The sequence below is a fragment of the Ictidomys tridecemlineatus genome, chromosome 6 (assembly GCF_052094955.1).
Source record: "Ictidomys tridecemlineatus isolate mIctTri1 chromosome 6, mIctTri1.hap1, whole genome shotgun sequence".
In the NCBI taxonomy this organism is placed as follows: Eukaryota; Metazoa; Chordata; class Mammalia; order Rodentia; family Sciuridae; genus Ictidomys; species Ictidomys tridecemlineatus.
In genome coordinates this window covers 52,069,270-52,088,104 of record NC_135482.1, presented here as the reverse complement: position 1 = coordinate 52,088,104, position 18,835 = coordinate 52,069,270, and the positions used below count along the sequence as shown (strand labels likewise).

Sequence of the window (18,835 nt, the reverse complement as noted above, 5' to 3'; positions counted from 1 at the left end):
GTCTTAATCCAGTGTGACTATTGTCCTTTAAAGAACCAGAGAGAGGCTCACAAAAGAGAAACTGTGAGAATCCCTGGAAAAAGCAGCCCTCTGCAAGCCACAGAGTCTGGCCTCACAAGAAACCAAACCTTGACCTTGGACTTCTAGCCTCCAGAACTATGAGAAAGTAAATTTATTTTGTTTAATATCACCAGTCTGTAGTATTTTATTACGACAGCCCTAACAAACTAATATAGATACAAATAAATGTTTCATTACAAACAGTATTTTCAAAGTCTAAAGACTACCAGTTGTTTTGTAGATTGAAATTCCTACCCTTTTTTTTTTTATTTCTAGTGTTTATTTAGACTTTGTATTATATTTGTATTGTATTTTATTTACAACAATTCATAATAGATTTAATTTTGCAAATCTAGGATGCTTCCAAGTTTGCTTCAATGTAAAAAATTGTGCATTTTAGGAAATATGTTTGAGAGTCTCAGACATTTAGATCCAAAATTCCAAATCTGAGCCAGAATACTCAGCCCTAGACCCCACATGTTTCTAACAGATGTGTGTAAGCTGGTTATTTAAATGCCCAACACTTCAAATATTTCAGATATCTTATTAGCTTCAAATACTTCTACATTAAAAATTGGTTTCAGATATTACCTTAATTTTTTTCTAGAGGAAGTAAATGAAATATAATTAAAGAAGTACTAAGATTCCTATGTTTCCTTTTTTATGTGATATACATATAATCTAGGAGTGAGTTACAAGATGTATTTCATGTAACATGTGATCTAAAAATGCATTGATAAATAATTTGAAAACAGAAATGAAGCATAATTTGTCAGGTCAACTCTTAAAATATAGTCAAATACCAAATTTCCTGAGTATGTTTTTGGGGGAAATTCTATTTTTCTTTGTACCTGAGATACAAAGAACTGAACTAAGGATAAATTCATAACCTTACTCTCATATTCATCCTATGGCCCACTTTAATTACTATGTTTACTTTGTCAACTTTAACAATGAGATAAGGACCCATAAATTTCCCCACCTAAAACAAATACTAGGAGTTTGATCACAATCCACATTCAACTACCTTAACCTCACATAATATTCCTTTTAATCCCCAGACTTGAGGCAATAACCCTATTTTATGCCGTGCTCATTATTCTCTTGAATTTTTTGTTATAAGAGTTATTACATCTATGTGTATTTAAAAGGATACTTCAGTTGTTTTCAACTTTATAAAAATTTACTACTGTATATAATTTCCTAGAACTTGTTTATCAACATTATATTGCTAAGGTTTATCCACATTCATAAATGCTTCATTCATTTGGCTACTGTGTCATAATTTATTGAGAATACACCATAATTTATTCATCCCTTCTCCTATGGCCATCCATGCAGGTGGTTTGCAGTTGTTCCTAGATAGCACTGGTACTTATACTTGCATCTGTTGTACATGTAAATGAGTTTTATTAGATACTTAAGTGCAGAATTTCTGGGTCATGTGAATGGGCAAATTTTTTGTAAATGTTCCATGTTTTTCAAAATGATTATACCACTGTGCAGTCTGACAGTCAAGAGCATGCAGTGGATCTGTATCCTCTCTAATGATTGACAGGCTCATGTTTTTAAATCTTTGGTCAAATGAAGACTGTAAGATGGCATTGTAGTATTGTCTTTATTTGCATTTCTGTGATCACTAATGAATGTGCTGTGACAATCTGAACATCTCTTCATATGCTTGTTGCTCATCATCAGCTCCCTCTTCTGTGAAATATCTATTGATAACTTTGGACCATTTTTCCTACGGGTTTGTACAAGATTATTTCTATGCTGTTGACACTTTGTCAGTTTTGTAGGCTGAAAATCTTCTAGTTCCTGACAAGATTTTCACTTTAAGCGCTTTCTTGATGAACTAAAATTCTTAATATATGTCATATAGTCAACATCTTTTACACCTTACTTAAGGAATATTTTCTGACTTCTACATCAAAAGTAATTTTTAAAATATTTTCTACTAAGTGTTTAAATTTTGTTTTTGACATTTAAACCCTTAATACATCTTGAATTGCTTTTCTCTAGAAAAAGAAATTGTGGTTATTGTTTTGTTGATACTGGTGATTGAACCCAGGGTACTTTACCACTAAGCTATGTCCCCATACCTTTTTTATTTATTTATTTTTGAGGCAGGGCCTTGCTAAGTTACCCAGGTTGGCCTTGAACTTGCAATTCTCCTGCCTCCACCTCCCTGGTAGCTGGGATTACAGGCATGTGTCACTAGGCACAGCTTAGTTTTTTTCTATAGTGGGAGAGAAGGATCTAGTTTCATAGACATTCTAGTTTTGTAGACATTTAATAAACTATTTAATTTTCAAGCATTGAGCTGTAGACATAATCTTTTTAAAACCACCTAAAATTTTTAATACTTAAATAAAATTCTAGTTACTTAAATAATATTTTCCTAAATGAAGGAAATTCTTGGACAGTAAGAATTAACATTGCTAGTTATATCAAATACAATAGGAATGACTATAACAGAAAGGTAGAGAAACATAAAGGCAATTTTCCTGACAACAAACCATCCCCAAAACCCTTGTTAAAGCACATTCAGAAATCTGTTTTGACTAGCTAAAAACACACAATTCACATGCACACATGTGCACACACACACACACACACACACACACACACCCCAAAGCAACATCAATTCAGAAACAACAGGCATAAGCATCATTTCACATATCAACTTCCATTTCCATTTCTGCTTTCCTACTGTGATTTAATTTGTTTTACAATCATTTTTATATCAGTTATTTAAAATGCTGCTTTAAAATAAAATTGAATCAACTTCTATCTTATAGATAAGAAGTGGTGTGCCATTTCTTCATTTACTTCTCAAATAAATTAATTGTCAAATATCCACTATTTGAGAGGAGCTCTGGTTTCTCTGCTTCGGCTCCCATCATCACATTACTTCATACCTCTGTAAAAGTAAAAAGGTATAATTCCAAATCATTCAATAAACATCTAACAAACATCTATTGAAGATCTACTATGGACAAAGCACTATACCAGATCCTATACAGAAAATGACTCTGCTCTAATCAGGGAGCCATAAATAAATCTAAAATGGGACACACTCTAGTAAGTTATAGAATAGTTGATTTGGTTCTATTATAATTGCAATTACTAAGCACCTAAGAGGATAGGCACTGTACAATGTTCTCATTAAAGAGGGATTTATTTCTTTTTAAAGACTCCATTTAGTAATTTCATGATGTAGAAAATTTAGAATAGAAACAGTCAACATTGGTGAAAGTTGTTAGCAAAATTCACTTCCAGGCATGCTTCAGTAAACCCTGGCCTAAAAGGAGGATGAACACTAAGAACGTATTTGATGAAGGCTTTTCTCCAAAACTGATAGGAGGAGAAAGCAAAGAACAGTCCTTTCAAACCCTCCCTTTCTATAGCATCATCAGTCAAACACAATCCCCACCTCTCAATTACTCTGCCCTGGGTTTCCAGATGGCCTAACAACATGACAAGTTCTATGTAAAATTATGCAGACTTTCAGTGCCCACCCCAGGTCCTCCACTTCCCAGTCTTCCCTTCTTGTCTTTTCCTGACAAGAAGCCTTTATTCAGACTCTTACTGTCACCTCATCTAGGTCGTTCGATTTCCATGGACATCTTTTACACCTTACTTAAGGAATATTTTCTGACTTCCACATCAAAACATCCCCCACTCCTCCTTCCCCACCTCGAGGTTCTGCTCCTCCTTCCCCACCTCGAGGTTCTGCTCAGCATCACGCCCCCTGTGAGGCTCCAGGTGTCTTCCAAGGTATTCCCTACCTCATGTCATAAACTAATGTACACCAGGACAAGAAACCTAGAGAAGTCGCATCCTTCCTTGGGGAGTGAATATAATGATGAAGCTTTCAAGTCAGATATGAAAAAAAAAAAAAGTATGGTGCCACAAAAATCAGATGACATGTCTTTATACTTGTAGTCAAGGGATCTCAGATCCAACCCAAAGTTCATGAGCATTCCTGTGTAACACTCAGCCAGTTAATTAGCTGTACTGATACTCAATGAACGAATCTATTAATTGGGAGAAATAACAAGGCTTTCACATGAATGCTGTAGGAAATTATATGAGGTATGAGAAAGCATTTTTAAACGATAAAATGATCAAAAATACAAGTGATTTTCATCCTATGACAATGACAGACCACCAGAGCACATACTTAATTAGGCATCCCTCAAGATATTCTCTAGTAATGCTAGCTTTGCCTATGCTAGAGAATAGGACTGCCAACAAATATGTATGAAAAGACAGGGATGATATTTAAAATCATACCTTCCATTTGGTCACTGACTTATTCATTTGAAACAGGAGTCAATACCAGGCACAGCAGACAGAACAGTGACTAAGGCAGCCATGGCCCCTTCTCTCATAGACCTTATAATCTGTCTCTGGTTCAAAACAGTTGGGAAGTGTGGGGATATTGTAAACACAAGTAGGACCACTAACTTTCTAGGTAAGCATCATGCTTATCAAAAGGAGTGTCACCTTTGTTTTCTGCTGAAAGCAGGGAGTTCATACTACCTGATTTACTCAAATAAGTCAGCCTGGGAGACTAGCATTATCTTGAACCATAAAATCCACAGCAGCATTCTCACTAACAAACAAAAGACACGGTAATCTACATGAGATCAGGATTTTCATAACTGAAAACTTAAAGGAATAGTTCTACACTGGAAAAAGAAGGTATTTACTTGTTCGAACAACACTTTAGCTCTTTGAAAACAACACCTATCATTCAGGTCTCACGAGGCTCTAGGTACTCTTTAAAGCAGATGACATTTTTATCGAGTGTACTACAACTCTTTGTCATCGGAATGATTATCATGCCATTTTATAGATGAGAGAAATAAAGCATAAAGAGATTCATATTTCAAACCTATGCTGCCCTATTATACTCTGCAACTAGTACCCACTGTGCTCACTGCCTTTCATAGATTCCTCTCCAGAGGGTGATCGATGGTTATAATGTATACAGGACAAGGAGGCACTGTTCTACATAATTCTAATAACTCCAGAATTTTATGTAAAGCACTGGGCCTATCTAGGGGCACCGTTCACAGAAGCCTGATGTGAACAGCACCTCCTAGGGTATGCATTGCACACACAGCATAATCTCCCATGGTGACATGGCACTCCCATAACAAAGTACACTGCCATTTTATCACCTCTCTTATGGAAAGCCTTCCACTCTTCTCTCCCTGCCTCTCTTCTCTCACCCTTTCTTCCCTCTCCTTTGAACATACTTAAAACCATTCATCATTTAGTCCCATTGTCCTTACAGCTCTTCCAGGCTCTTCCAGCTACAAGGATCTACGTATCTCTGTCCTGAACAACTACTTGATGTTCACTTTGTGCACACTTTAAGCTACCGCTTGGCCCTTGATTACATGATATCTTGTGCTTTTTCAAACACATTTATTTACTCAGTTACACTTCAGTTCATGGAAGAGAGAAAACAATTTGATTCTTCCTCCCTCTGCACCTTCCCTCTCAGTACACATTCACAGTGTCTGCACCTCATCTGTACTAAAAGTTCAATAAGTATTGTTTGGATTGTTGGTGGACTAATTGATTAATCTATTGAATAAACATTCTCCTAAACTTAAATAGCCTCCAGGAGTTTCTACCTCAGACACGATGCACACACAATGTGTGGGCCTCTAAGGTAATGTACTAAAGATAGAAATTTAAAAAAAAAAAAAAAAACAGCTTCCATTTGGAAATCAGCCTAAATATAAAAATCACAAGAAATGAAAATCTATAAGGATTCAAGCTGAGAAGTTTTAAAGTAAGAACTAGCTAGCTGGAAGAGCAAGGGGGGAGGGGAGGTAGTTTTATGCATTTAGTATTAAAGTACCTTCTCAGAATCTGAGAATCAAATGTCTCTCTCCATCAATTCTGTCATTTTCCTTCAGGAGATGTAATATATCTTCCACATTTCAAGTGTATCTTAAAACTCAAATGGATAGCACCTTCTATTTTACTTTTTTCTTCTCCTCTGTAACACATACACTCCCCATATATCCTGATCTTTCCCCCATCCTCCCAAATTCACCTTTTGACAATGAATCACTGGTTCAGTCATCAAAACACCTCCTGAGTTCATGAACTTGGGCTCCCTCTGCTGGGCCTGAAGCAGTATAACATGCATCTCTGTAGAATTGGAGGTTATGGAACTCATTTCCCCATGGAATTTTCTTCTGTTTAAAATTTAAACTCAATAGCCAACAAAATGTAACAATTTGAAAACAAAAGAGATTCAGGATTTGATAAAATTAGTAAAAATAAATCAAGACAAGAGGTTTTTAAGAAACTGCTACACAAATCATTTTTTTGCCCCTGCTTATTTTCATTTGTAATAGAAAAGCAGAATTCAGCAGGGGATTGCAAAGATTGCAGAGATAATAATATAAAACTGTTCAGAAGAAAATAACTACAAGGAATAAGATCTGGTTTATATATGTACTTGCCAGAAGCAAATGCAGATTAGTGTGACCATGGGTCATATAAGTTCTGGAAGAAAGAATTCTAAATAAAGAAAGAGAAGAAGCTAGCTGGTGTTGCTGAAGGAATACAAATCAACGCTGTTGATAACACCACTGACAGTATATATTCATCCTACACAATCCCACACATATGAAAAAATAAAATCACAAAGTACATTCCACATTTGTTAAAGATAACAGAAATGTGACTTATACATCAAAGTGGGAATGGTACATATTGACTCCTGTTAAAAGGGAATGTTATTTCTCAATCAGTGGATTTGGCAATTGTAAAAAGAAATGGTTAGATTAACCTAAAACAACCATCAGACTAGAAAAAAGAATGAAAATAGATCCAGAAGACTTTTATAAACCCTGAAATTATATATAATGTCTGTAATTTGTTTTTCTTTAAGGTAGATTAGTATTTTGCAATAAATATCTCTTAAATCAGTCCCAGGGTGATATTGTAGAATCATCAAATACCCAGGGAATTTGGTGTATCACAGCTTAGAAATTTAGGACTTGAGCTATTCTTTCTGAAGTCTAGTATGACAGAGGCTGGAGTTCCTATTTAGCCAGTCCACTTCTCTCTCTATTATCTGCTAATCAAAGAGTTAACCAAGATGTCCACCCATGACTAACTGTATAATGTGAAATGTCAAATGCAAAGCAAAAATGCAGGGTCCCTTGCTCAAAAAGTATTAAGAATTTTAAGAACAAAATTTTAAGAATTTTATGAGCAGAAAATTAGTTAAACCCTCCTAAACATGGCCCTTATGAGCATGGGGCCCAGTGGAACAACTTAGGTCATGTTCCCATGAAACTGGCCCTGTTCCAGTCCTCTGTTACTTGGAGGTAAGAACAATAATGTCTTCATGGGTCTTAATCCCCAACATTCACAAAGATACTGATCTCATCTTACCATCCTCCAAGAATTTCTTTTGCAAGAAAGACATCATTACTTATATATATAAATATGGTTCCAGTTTAGTTCCCCAAAAGCATGCTGGGGCATATTTAATGGAGCATATTTGTGCTCTGTCTATCCAAAAGTGGTTTTGGAGAAGAACATGTAGTTAGAGAACCTAAAATAATGCAGGCAGATTTTTAAATTTTCTTTCCTGTGAAGAGTTGTACAATTTAAGTGGTTAAAAAAAAAACAACTTCCAGAGTCAAACTTTCTAGGCTTAAATCCCATTGCCACCACTGAAGATCTGCATAATTTTGTAGAAGTTACTTAAGCCTTCTATTAAAGTCTCTCTTTAAACTTTCTGAGTCTGTGTTTATAATAGCAGATAATAATAGTACTTCTCCGGGGTTTATTGAGGCATTATTTATTCAGTGTTTGATGCATAGTAAGTATCATATTCAATATTATTATTACATAAGTTTTTCACAAATGTATTCTGATCATGGAAAACTAGCTGGTTGTCTATGGGAAACCTGGCATTTAAAATTCAATTGCACTTATTATGGTGTCATGGATTATTTTATATAAAATAATATTTGGTATAGCCCCCATGTTCTCCAGATTTTTAAAGGTCTTTATTTATTTATTTAATTTATTTCTTCACCCTCATGTATTGATTCTAGTCTGTGATAAACATAATGCTACATAATAAGAACATGATGATGGAAAAGATTAAATGTCTGCTCTAAACAAGCTCACCAACCAGATTGTTAAATGGGTAATTTTAATACCATGTACCAAGAGCCAGGAGCTGTTGGAAGACAATGCAGCATGAGTCTCTCCCATTTCTGCACTTTCCAACCAGATGTATTAATAGATATTATGTGTCAGACTAGCTGCTCAGGAATATTTGTATACCAAATGCTTTGGAAGGTAGAGATGGTGTTTCTCTCCATGGAAAAGTGAAGATTTGTTTTCTCTCCAGGATAATAAAGATAATGTCTTTCCAGGGCAAAGTTTGAGCAGGTTTGCCAGCAATTCCCTTTAAAAAAGCCAGTTTCCAAAAAGTTTGAGTTTTCTCAGTCGTGCCCTAAACCCATTGCATACATATAGCAGGGGAAAGTGGATGTTCTGTGCAGACAAAATAGAAGTATGAAATAGCCTGCCAGGATGCAAACGCATAGACAATGCAGTCATGCTGACATATAAGATACCAAAAGGAATGGGGAAGATGCAGCCGGGGAGCCACACCAAGGCAGAGCCCTGGGTGACTTTATATGCCAAGTAGAAACTTACTTTCAAATGACCATTTAGCTAAGAATTTTTCACCATTATGGCTCTTGAAAAGTTATGGCAGTTTGGGGGTGAATCTTTTTTTGTTTTGTTTCAGTAGAGCAACCTTCTCCCATCAAAAAAAAAAAAACAACTAAAAAAGACACTGTAAAACATGGTAATTCAGATGGTAGTACTTCAGGGAGTCACACCAGTTACTTGACTGACCATTTCTAGCCTGAAAGTATCTTATGGAATATGTTTGAATTAAGCACCAGATTTAGATGAACCCAAACATGTTTTCAGTAAGAGGAAGAGAAAGGGTCAATCTTGTGTCGGAATGCATGTGCTACTTTCACAATGGGTTCATGGTTTGGGGTTGCTCAGATCTAGCCTTTATTTTGCTCCAGTGCTGTGCTATTAGTTATAAAGTGAAGTTTGAGTAAGAGATTATCATAAGCCCCAAAAGAGTGAAGAATTGGTGACAAAAATAGGGTAGAAAGAAGACAGTACCTTCCAAACAATGATTCCATCACATCCTGCTTCTGTCACCCAGCATTAACTCCCAGGTCTTTTTTTCCTCCCCTGGCAGGTACAATAAACTTTTAGTTTATGTCAAAATTTAATTTATTTATTTTCAAATTGCTAGTTTTTTTTATACCTGTGAAAATTGTTTAGGTATCTTAAGTGGGGATAAAATCATTACAATTTTTCTCAATAGAATTAATGGAATTCTAATTTTTACTCTGAGCTTTTTACTTATCAATAGGTTTTTTTTGAAAATGAATTAAAGTCATTTCAAGGGGAGACATGTATTATGAATTTTGTGATAGGCTCTGAGGAGAAAAAGGTATTAAAAAGAAGAGCATAGAAGGTCATGAACCAGTGTTCCCTCGTCAAAATGCCTGGGGTTAAAACCCAGCTCTAACATATATTAACTGTCATCTAGGAAAAGTTTCTCCATGTAGCTTATTTTTTTCTGTAAAATAAAGGAAATAATATTTCTGATATTATACTGTTGTGAAAATTGAAAAGATTTACCAATATATTAAAGGCTTAGAATACCTAGTACTTAGTAAATTCTCAGTTAAGTGTTATCTTCTAATATTTTTATACTCTTCATATTTGTGATTTCCATAGCTTATTCTGACAGTGATGTGGAAAGAGATTTGAGGATTTGAAGAAATCCATGAGAGGCAAGAAGCAAGAAACATGGGTAGAGAGAAAGAAGCAAGTATAGGGAAAATAATGTGTTCTATTTTGGACACACTGAGATTCAGATGTCTAAGTGACATTTTTTTTTTTTTCTATTTCAGCAGTTTGTTCAGGTCAATTTTATCACTACCTTCTAGGACCAAAAAAATTTAAAGTTAAATTTGGATTATGCTTTGAAATAAAGACATATATATAAGCTCAAGAATTTTCATTGTTTATTCAATGTTAATCTATTCAGAGAAATGGCCCTAGAAGCCACATACTTGCTATTGTTAACTGTGACAAAATCGATGCACTGGTTTGCACGCAGATAATTCATTTCCTTGGAAACTCAGAGGATGTTAAACAAACAAAAATTAAGCCATTGCTTACCCTGTCCTTCCCAAGGCTACTTATGCAACAAAGCTAAAAAGTTAATGCTTCTAATGAAAAGAGTTAAAAAATAAACACATCTAAGAATAAAAGATCATCACAGGATAAGCAACGGATTTTGTTCCTTTAGTGTTTGGATTATCCTCTTTCCACTATGAACTCTTCACTATTCACATAGCTCTGTTTCCCCCACCACTCCTGCTCCACTCAGCTGTCTCAAAACTCTCACCTTCACCTCTTCCTTCATTGGCGCCAGAACCTCTTACTACAGTTGCATGGAATGGTAGAAACCAGTCCTTATTCATCTTTATGTTCCTTGTTCCCAGAACAGTATGGCATATATTAGGTACTTAATATGTACTTAGTAAAAAAGGAATCATTGATTGCATAAACCCACTTCCTGATGATAAGCTGCTAATTGCCTCATAACTAAAAGAGTGGATCTGGGGGAAAGATTAGGGCCACAAGACAGGCTATTTCTATTAAGTCTCTATAGTTGTAAATACGATGTGTGCAAGAGGTTACTACAGACACAAATTAATTTCCACCTCATGCTTTAAACTTTTATTATTTTCCAAATAATTCTGTGGACAACATCATAAAAATTCTATCTTATTTACTGCCCTAGCCCAAATGTGAATGAGACAGTCCTCAATAAATATTTAACCACTGACTAATAAATAAACAGATTCCTTCCATTTTTCTACTCAGAAACAGGCATTTTTCTTTTCCATTTTCTCAGGTTGTACACAGAAATTAACTTTATCCAAATGATAAAAAGAAAATTTTTCTTTTTTCTTAAGTTCTCTCAGGAAACTAAAAATAAAAACATAGGATATTATAACAACAGCTGTGCTGACAGAAATACTCTTCTAAGACCAAAACCACTTATTATTTTTAAAGTAGATTAAAAACTCATTAATAGGGTCAGGGTTGTGGCTCAGAGGTAGAGTTCTTACCAGCATGCGTGAGGCACTGGATTCCATCCCCAGCACTACATAAAAATAAAAACAAATAAAATAAAGATATTGTGTCCACCTAAAACTTTTTAAAAAATATTTTTTAAAAACTCATTAACAAAGATCTAGCTGTATTTCAATTCTGTTGCAATGTGAAAAGTAAATAATCCTCTCCATAAGAAAAATGTAAGTAGCTATTGTGACTCGAATGATTGTTATGACATAGGAAATAATGAGCTTCTGCAGATGGCTGTAGCAGAGGAGAACATCTTTATCCATCTAGGAACAGGATCTTCATGAGCCAACACTTCTACACTTCAATACAGTGGTCACTGGTATTGATAAAAACTGAAACACTCTAAGATGCAAAGTTGGCATCTAAGTCTGATCAAAAATGTTTGCTGTCATCCTGTATTTTAACTGAATTTTGCTGCACTCTCATTTGATTTTTTTTTTTAAGTGCTAACTTGCAAGCAGATTTTCTTGAACTCAGAACTATTAACATTTTGGACCAGACAACTCTTTGTGGTGAGGATTCTCCTATGTGTTGTAGGATGCTTAGCAGGATCCCTGGACAGTATTCACCAAATACTAGTAGCACCTCCCTAACAATCAAAAATGTCTCTAGGCATCGCCAAATTTCTCCTAGGGTGCAAAATTGCCTCCAGCTGAGAGTGAAATCTGTAGACAGTACAATGTGTGGCAACTATTTAAAACCCCAAAATGTTATAATATTCCATTTTCCAACCATTCTGGATAAATGAGAAATTTCTAAGTTATGATTTAGTAACACTTCATTAAACAACATATTAGATTAAGTCATAAATCCCATGTCCCAGTTATAACAGATGAAATATTCTATTTATGAACTTAGCTTTCATGCATTTTAGCAGCTATTTTTAACAGTAAATTAAAAGACAAGGGGGTGTTCTTGTGGTAAATTGCCTCCATATTCCCAAGTGACTAGGGTCCTGAGGGACCAAGTACATGATGTCCCCCTTAGCATTTTAGTCTCAATAAACAAAGTAATTCACATCTTTTCAGGTGCTCCCAGGAAGCCTTTAGAGCTTCTCCTATAACTATTAAAACGCACATGAAGGAACAAATCTTGCAAAAGAGGAAAAGAATTAATTACATTTTTCAGGCTCAAAATGAACCTGACAAAAATAAAATACAACATTCAAGGAGATAAGCAATAAGAAAATATATAAACTAATACAGAAAATATTAAGTAAATAAATATTAAGTAAAATCAGTTCTTGACATTTTTAGTTGCTAACCCACTCCCCAGGATCTGTGATGGTAGGGAAATGAGTAAAAATTAGAGTTCCTGATTACTTAAACTTAGAAAGTGATTATTTACATGACTTCTTCATTTTGTTTCACTTGACATCTCTTGAACCATTTGATACTTGCTACTAAGTGGCAGGCACTGTGCTAGGGATGTTCACAGAGGTCAAGAGCATTTTCACACACAGGCCTATGTTACGTGCTCCACAAAAAATGATCTTCTCTGGGTGTCATTTGAAGTTCATTGACTCACATTTGACCTGTTTTAAATATCCATCTTTTTAAAACATAGTCTGTTTTCCGTGAGAAGGACTTACCTATTTACAGGTGAAGGAAAAGAGAAGGGAGGGGAGAGAAAATGGTATTTTGAGTAACATTTTATTAAACTATGAAAAAAATCTCTTTTGGAACAAAAAAAGTGGCACTCACATCAGTGGTGAGCAAACTGAAAACCTGACAAGTGATAAGCATCAACGAATTTCTTAACAAAATGTTAGCTACTGATTACAATGTTGATGCAAAAGCGGAAAAAACCGGCTGACACCAAATAGCAGGTTAAAACTGAAAACGACACTAATGAAAAGGGACAATGTTGTATTGCTCATCGACTTTTGTGGAAAGAATGGCACATACACAGCAATGCAAAAACATGTACTCCATTTCATCAGAGTAGCTAGAAATTTAAGGCAGAAAAGCAAAATGTCAGAGCCAGCTCTCTGATAATTATTTTTTTCTGCTAATTATTAAATAAATAGATCATCTATGATCCCTTAAATTTTAAGTACTCTTTGGGTGGATCCACACACATGGGGAGAAGGAAAAAGAAGTAACATTTGCCCTTTCTCTAGATATTTAATCTTACCCAACAGCAAATAGTTATAACCTCCTTATTTAAAGAGGGTCTGTTATGTCAATCAATTATTTTAATAAAATTTAGAAAGTTCTGGAATTGAACAACTTGGAAGTGATACCTGAACAGAACAGCACAAATCCCTTTGCAAAATGCAAATGACTCCCGGTTGTGTTCCTGGAGCACCAAGAGGTTTCTTGAACCATTCCCAGGACCACTTTTGAACAGTGGCCATCTGTGGTGTACCAGATACATTGTGACCAAAGCAATAGGAACAGGTTTTTAGTTTATACTATAACTCAAGTCAACAGGTAAGGGATTCATTTGAGTATGAAGTCTGTACCAATATGAAATAAATCTATTTCCATTGTTTAAAGTGGCCATTTTCCAACGTTATATTTTTTAAACCTTGCTGTGAAGGAATCAGATGTTTGTAAAACTCTAGTCTCAGTCATTAGCTCACTATTCAGCCTGCTAAATAAACCAAGCGTCTAGTATCCATTTCTGTATTGCTGTTTTCCATTTCAATCATTTCATTGTGTCTGTAAAGGTTCTTTTATTAGGATTAACAGGAATTCAGTGTTTCAATCATTCCTGTTCACAACTTCAGGGCCAGATCAGGTTTTGTGAGGAGAAACCTTGGAGATACTCAAAGCATGCACTTGGTTCATAACATTACAATGGGGAACATTGTGTTCAAACAAAGAACAAATGAGAAATGCCTATACAGAAACTGAATTAAGTCTAAAAAGATCACTGAAACCTATATTTAGGGGCTAGGCATGAAGCTCAGTGTTACACTGTGTGCTTAGCATGTGCAAGAAGAAACTGGGTTCAATCCCTAATGCCAAAAAATAAATAAAATAAAATCTTCATTGATAAAGTAAAAATGTGGACATGAAATAAAATTGGTATCACATTTCATCCCAAATTATCTTGCTTTTTAAAATGAACAATTTGGGCCCATGTTCACAAAGAGAAATTTATCTTAATCTGTATTTTCCTTCAGAAGGCATTCACCATTAAAAATATCAACCTCTAATCATTTCTATATTTTAAAAGGCCCACATTTAGCAATAAACTAACTGTTCAATGGAGGTTGTAACTACCTTCCCAATATCTGTTTCACCTTTCTCCTATGTCATAGTATTTAGGCAGTGAGGATATTAATTTGGTTTCTAACTCCAAGGACAGACTCTGTTGTATGTAAACCAGTGATTTCAACCCTATTAAATAGTTCCTTTATGTAATAAATATTTTGTAAATTCCCCTTTCTTATTAAAATTAAATTCATAAATAAATATAATTAGCTCTACACATAATATGAAAAAAAATCAATATGCTGCTCAAAATAAAAAAATTAAAAATAAAAGTAAAGTGACTTATTTTTTAAAATGTACTTTAATATGCAAATCCTCAGGCATGATATTATAGTTAAATGTCTACAATTAAAATTGCAGGTAAGAAGGTAATAATTTAAATATCAGAGCATCATCCTATCCAAGAAGTGATTTTTTCAAATGGATACAAAATCTGAAAAATTCTGAATGAAACAAAATCCAAATTCTCACAAGACACCCAACAGTTACATTTCTGGAAGATTCCATATATATTAAAATAGTGCCCCTCGGAACACACACTTTACAAGAGCCTATTGCAAAAGTCTAGATTCAGATTATTATATCAATTTATATAAAAATGTTCACCTATATATTGTCTGGAAACACATTCAAGAGATATGTTGATTTTAATACTCATCTACCCACATTGTTGTTATTACCCAACACATCCCATAAATTTCCATGTGTACTCCATACACTCCCATGCATATATACTCCCAATTGATATAACTCCATCAGCATAAAGCCCAGGACTCGTGATGGAAATTCCAGAGCCCTCTCTTCTTTTGTTCAGTACGGTATATTGATATAAAGTCTGAAACAGGGAAAAAGTGAACCACAGAAAAAAAATAACACTAAGAGAAGAACAGAAAAAATAAAGATGAAGGTTTACTCAATCATCCCAGAAGCCTTATTTCATTACATGAGCAAACAATCTCCTATAATATATAAGCCATTCTGAGCTTTATTTTTCTGTTGCTTGCAGATAGAATTTCTCTTCTTCACCTTGCCCTCCAAGGATGCTGAGGGAAAAGAGCAAAGAAGAGCTCCATGAAGGCAAGGACCTTGAATATATGGTTTAATATTGTATCTCTGGAGCACAGCATGGTGGCTAGATGCCAATAAATACTGGTTATTATATGAAGGAACAAACAAAACTAGGCTTGGCCAAATAATGATGCAACATATAGCCTCAGACTAGCTTCATAGCTCTGCCACGTACTACTTGAGAAAACCCAAGAAATTAGCCTCTGAGTATAACCTGTAACACTGGGGAGAGTTCTACCTGCACCTCTCCAACTCCATCACACAATTCTGCACTCCTAGATTGTTATGCTTTAGCCACACTCGCTTCTTTGTCAAAAACCCCAATTTCTCCCGAGTTACAGCTTAGGCGAAGAGTATTTCCTCTGTTGGGGATGTTCTTTATCTTCTTATGTTTAAGCTTTTTTGGGTCCTTTATGATTCAATTTAAGTGCCACTTCCTCCCCTAGGCCATCCCTGACAATCCTGCAGCCCTTGCCCACATGACTATCAGTCTGTTACTGGGATTGAATGAATTCCCACCACCCCACAGAATTCTTACTTTAATTCCTAATCCCTGTGTGATGATATTGTAGATGGGGCATTTGAGAAGGTAATTAAAATTAGACAAGGTCATGAGGGTGGAGCCCTGTGATGGATGGGATTAGTGTACAAGAGGAAGAAATCAGAAGATGAGCATCTGCCAACCAGGAAGATGAAACACCACTGGATTGGCCGCTCTTGGATTTTGAACCTTCCAGTCTCCAAAACTGTGAGAAATAGATGTTTGTTGTTTAAGCCACTCCATCTATGTTTTTTGTTAAAAGCAGCCCAAACTGAAACTTATATGATCACCAATAAAGATCAATAGCACTGATCTCAATGTACACCTCATGACTTTGATTTGCTTACTTAATTATACAGCGTCTCTTTCACCCAAAAGTAAACTCCACGGGCTGGGGTTGTGGCTCAGTGGTAAAGTACTTGCCTCACATGTGTGAGACACTGGGTTCAAATCTCAGTACCGCATATAAATAAATGAATAAAATAAAGGTCCTTCAATAACTAAAAAAAGGTGTTTTTTTTAAAAAAAAAAAAGTAAACTCGATAAAGCTTGTCTATCTCATTAGTCTATCACCAGAACCAAGCACATAATTGTCAAGTGTGACTGTCAAAAGAATTGTTCCTCCAGCTCACCACATACCACTCTATATTCTGTAGTTATTTGTAATTATTTCGGTTCCTTTACCTGCCTTTGCAACATGCCATTCTCCCCACCAGAAGACATCTTCCGTCCCAGCATCATAACACTATCTGCTCCCCTCCTGATCTTTTCTTCCTGCACCTACTTTATACTGTTCTATCAGACTTAGATTGACATTAGTTTTCCAGAAGGCCTTCTCTACTGTCTACTGCAGTAGTGCCATTCGTGATGCTAATCACATGTACTATAATAATTATTTTAATATCTCTTTCCCCTAGTAAAACATAAGCCCTATGGAAGAAAAGACTATATCTTGGTCATAGCTGAGACACACAGTAGGTGCTCAATAAACTTTCTTCCAGTAAGACTGGTACCTACATCTGAGGTTGTGAGCAAGAGCCTATTGCAAAACAGAGCCTGTTGGATTATTTCCAAATGACCCAGAAAAGCCACATTCTTAGGAAAATCTGACCCCTCCAACTAGATATCAAGCAAAATGTTCTGAAGGATTAGATAGCTCAATAAATTGCACAGTGCTCTAGTGACAGGTATCACAAGATTGCCATCAGATTTATAGTTTGGAAACTCAACTACTCAACAAAAGTAATAATCTCTTTATCCCAAGGTTATCAAGTCAGCAGAGCATTTCTTCCATAGGTGGGGAAGATTTGGAAAAGTCACAATAGGACTCAAGCAAAGGGTTATTTGAAAATGAAGTTGAACATTAAAAAGAAAAAAAGTAATGAAAAATAGGTTTTGTATATAATTGTAAAACAACCAAATTAAGCAATAAAATAAGCTTTCCTTCCTTCAGAAAGCACATCCAGACTGATTTACCACCTCTGAATTATTCCACTTATGAATATCATCTGCTCAATTAAGTTAGCAACAAAGCTTGCACTGTGCAATAAAGTAAAAAATCATGTAAAGTGCTATTTGGAAAACTTAGCCTTTGACTGGTCAGTAGCCAGTTAAAGGATGCTAATTTACTTATTCCATGATGTGAACTGATAAATAATGTAAATCTCAGGAGAAATCATATATGTATGGAAGGAACGCATGGCTTCTTCACCCTGATTGACTTTTCTCTGCTCTCTCTGTGTCTTGGGAGAAGAAGGCTCCTTTTCATGCCAGACACATCATGATGAATGCTGATGAGACAATATTTGATTCATCACTGCCTAGATGGTTATTTTGCATGCAATCTCTCAACTTCTTCATCAATTCACTGGCTTGCACACACAGCAGTATTTGGGGTATGATTCCTGATTAGCAAGTGGACCAGTTTTTGTTTTTAAATTATAGAGACTTTATTGCTCACTTTCATCAATTTGGATGAAGTTGATCAAAGAAACACCTCTGTTTCTTAAAAGTTACTTTATTTATTATAGTGATCCACAATTGTTATGAATCATTTTATGTCAATAGAGATATAGATGGATTAGACAGAAACAAATCCAGAATCATATAGAATGTGACAGTTTTTGTCTCCTTTGTGATTTTTCTGTCAACTTTGATAATTTTCAAGGAGGAAGAAATCTTTTGCCTTCAATGAAACTCTTTCATTCTAATATTCAGCAAATATAAACAGCAGAGGATGAGCCTTTTTAGAATACGATTGTCTCCACAGGTTTTGGGGGAACACTGCACATAAAAATGAGCTATCCTTGAAATTTACATGGCAATAAATACAAGGTATAATGACACCCTAAGCTTTTTCTTTAGACAGTATATACATAGAGATGTTTATAATTAGCAGCAACTGGGGAGTCAAAAGCATAAGATATTGACAGACTGAGAAATATAAGAATCCAGGATAATATCTTCTAACCACAAAGTGTTTTGTGGTGAAATATTTGTTAAGAGAATTAGCCAGAGTAGGCAACAATTTCTCTCACACATGGGGAGTGGCATTTAGATTAGAGACATTGGCTAAGTAAAGCTTTATAGAACAGTGGTTGGTAATGTTTTGAGAAAATCATTATCTTCAATTTCTTGTTCCCAGAAAAAAAAATGTGCATATGCAGAAAATTTTTCATAAAAT

The 18,835-nt window shown here is 35.1% G+C and overlaps 1 protein-coding gene across 3 annotated transcripts in view; it reads right to left on the bottom strand.

Annotated features, from left to right (window-relative positions):
- The window catches only part of Tafa2 (TAFA chemokine like family member 2), a 415,273-nt gene that overhangs the window by 343,588 nt on the left and 52,850 nt on the right, over window positions 1–18,835 (bottom strand). The gene's annotated exons all lie outside the window — the stretch shown is intronic.